This window comes from Condylura cristata, unplaced genomic scaffold (genome assembly GCF_000260355.1).
Source record: "Condylura cristata isolate star-nosed mole 26May11 unplaced genomic scaffold, ConCri1.0 scaffold00027, whole genome shotgun sequence".
Lineage (NCBI taxonomy): Eukaryota > Metazoa > Chordata > Mammalia > Eulipotyphla > Talpidae > Condylura > Condylura cristata.
Window position 1 is genome coordinate 16823960 of NW_004567128.1, and position 3376 is coordinate 16827335.

General features: G+C 40.9%; 1 protein-coding gene across 1 annotated transcript in view; it reads right to left on the reverse strand.

Annotated features, from left to right (window-relative positions):
* DMD (dystrophin) overlaps positions 1 to 3376 on the reverse strand; it is a 1782468-nt gene that overhangs the window by 1232805 nt on the left and 546287 nt on the right. The window lies entirely within an intron of this gene.

Sequence of the window (3376 nt, forward strand, 5' to 3'; positions counted from 1 at the left end):
CGGGGCAGGCGGGATTTGAACTCATGCGGAAGTGGCTTCAGCTTCTCAGTGCAGTGCTTTAACCCGCTGCGCCACCAGGGAGGGCCAGGCCAAGGTTTTCTTTTAAGACCACACTGCACAAATGATCTCTACTCCAATCACTTGAATTTCCCATGTGATTTTTCAAATTAAATCAAATCCATTCCCTAGTGGTCAAACTGGGGAATGTGTTTGTGTGTATGTATGCACACGTCCATATTTGTGTAAATGTCTTACAATTAAACAAACAAAAAACACTGAAACACACCTTAAAAATCAGAAAGAAACACTTGCAATTTAAAAAGTTGCTGATTTGGGGGACCTCCCTTGGTGGCGCAGTGGGTTAAAGCACAGCACTAAGAAGCTAAAGCCACTTCTGCATGAGTCCAATCCCCGCTCAGGAGCTGACCCACATGAAGCAGCAGACCTCTCCTGACCAGCCCGCTGCCCCCTCAGCAATGTACTTCATCCATCTGCCTGTTCTGCTCCCCACTGTATCTAGTGAAGCCTCTCACTGTCCCCCCACCTCTGGCCTGTGCTCCAGTTCTGTATTAATAAATAAATAAATCTTAAAAAAAAAAACATTGCCAATTTTGAATTTCAGTAGTATACTGTTATATACTATGGAACTTGTGTTGTACAACTGTGCTAATTATGACAAGAGTCGCTTTATGGGCTATATTCTTTTAATTTTCAAAACAGTGACTACCATATAAAGTATTAAACTAAGATGGCACATTTCCATAATCTGTAATTCAGTCATTTTTAATATATCACTTGGAACTCATCATTCCCAAATGTGCAAACTTTGAAAGTACACATCCTCCAACTCCTAGATGTAACTAATTAGTTAGGTAAGCTACAAATGACCATTTTACGTCTTTAAATATCATGAATGTAGCATTTCATAAAAATGTATATGACACTTATTTTTACCAGCAGGAAAGTAAAGTGTTGATACTTCTCAACTCTTGCAGGTTCTTAATGCTCTAGGTTAGACTAAGCAATGTTACATACCAGTTTAATGTACATTTTATTTGGTTAAACCCTATGTCTCAGGTTTATGAAAATAAAACTGATTATTTTTCATTAGTATTATCACATCAAAGAAATTATTTTGGTGCTGAGATTTAAATATTTATTACATTTGTAATAATCATCAGAGTTCTAAAAAGTGCCATTTTGGTATAGACATACTTCAGATTCCCAAGCTGCCTGATGGGTTCCCCTTCATCTCTTAAGAATGAGTCCAAAGGCCTCCCCAGTGGCTTGCTATCAAGCTATCGCCAGCCACTGTGGCTTGACTGAACCCCTGGCCAGGAAGCTGACCCACATCGTGTGGCAGTTCTATCCTGACCCGCCCACTGCTCCCCTCAGCAGCGTATTTCAGTAGATCTGCCAGTTCTGCTCCCCACTCAGTCTCTGGTGAGATCTTTCACCTACTGCACCTCTGGCCAATGTTTTTTTTTTTGTATGCATAAACAAATACATACAAATATGTGTGTGTGTGTGTGTGTATACACATAAAGAATCAGTTCAAGATATACCATTTCTGCGTAATCCAGCTTTTCCTACTTTCTGCCCTTTCTTCTAAGGAACTAGGTCATTCTTCAGATACATTTCAACACGTTACATGCTTTTCTATATAGGGGTACATTTCACTAGGGTAACAATGGATTACAGTACAGTATATGATTCCAAAATATAGGTTCATCCACTCACACCCACCACCAAGACACCCCCTAGTCTCCTACCGTAGCCTACTAAGCTCCACCCCTAATTGCTCCCCACCCCCACTCTCTCAGGTTCAGACCTACAGTCAGATTTCCAGGATTTATAACTGGTTTGGTTTGTCTGACTTTTTTGTTTTCTTTCTCTATATTCCGCACATACGTGACACCATCTGTTATTTGTCTTTCTCCTGCTGGCTTATTTTGTTTAGCATAAGGCTTTCCATTTCTATCTGTGAAACTGCAATTGACAACAGTTGCCTTTTTTGTAACTGAGTAATATTCCATAGTGTATATATACACATCATTAGCCACTCATTTGCCCTTGAAATTAAGTAACTAGTGTACAAATTCCACTTCAATCAGAGAAGCCTTATAAAATTATAAAATTAGAGGCCTTCCCTGGTGACACAGCTTGTTAGGACATAGCACTGCAAACCAGCTGCAGCTGCTTCAGTGCTGATCCCCAGCCCAGAGGTAACTCGCATGGTGTGGAAGACCTCTCCTGTCTCACCCGCTGCTCCCCTCAGGAGTATACGTGGTCATCTGCCTGTTCTGCTCCCTGCTGTCTCTAGTGAATCCTCTCACTGCCCCACACCACTGGCCTGTACCCCAGTTCTGTATGTGTAAATAAATAAATTTTTTTTTTAAAGATTTATTTATTTGTACATACAGAACTGGGGTACAGGCCAGAAGCTCAGGGGCGGCGAGAGGCTTCACCAGAGACAGAGTGGGGAACAGAATAGGCAGATCAACGAAGTACACTGCTGAGGGGAGCAGCGGGCGGGTCAGGAGAGGTCTGCCACGCCATGTGGTCACCTCCAGGGCAGGCGGGAATTGAACTCATGCGGAAGCGGTTTTAGATTCTCAGTGCTGTGCTTTAACCCGCTGTGCCACCAGGGAGGGCCAAATAAATATTTTTAAAATACCAAATTAACTGCAGTAGCAACCCTATTGGTGGTAAAACGTAAAATCATTTCAGGATTTTGAGATATGCAGAATATGTGGTAATTAGTCTTCAGTCAGGCTTAAGAAAGTGACTAAACTCCTTTGATCACATTTACTTCTTCCCTTAAGTCACAAAAACTAAACAGCTTCCATTAAAGTGGTATAAAAATAAAAAACTGAAAATACTACTTCTGTATGTATGATGATTCACTTCACTAGCTAAAACAATGCTCGCCTGAAAGACAAAGTTGAAGTCAGCTTGGCAAACACTGCACCTTTTTTTTTCTCTCTTTTTTTATTTTCTTGTTCTGAAGTAACACTGGTTTGAAACATGGCAGAAGATCCATAGGCACAGGTTCAGGGACCCTCAGATACATGTACCCACCGCCAAGGCTTCCACAGCCCCCACCACACATTGCAAGTTTGACCCTTAGCCAGCCCATCTAGCGAAAAAATTAAATTACATCTAAGGATGTTAAAAATTACTATTTCAGTTTCCCTATAAACTGTTTTTGAAAAGTTACAGCACATCTGAAATATGACACAAGAGAAAGATACTATCTTCAGTAAAAAGAAACTTGCACCATGAAATGGAAAGACATCCCCTGATCATGGATCGGGAGAATTAACATCATCAAAATGGCCATCCTGCCAAAAGCAATATACAGATTTAATGCCAT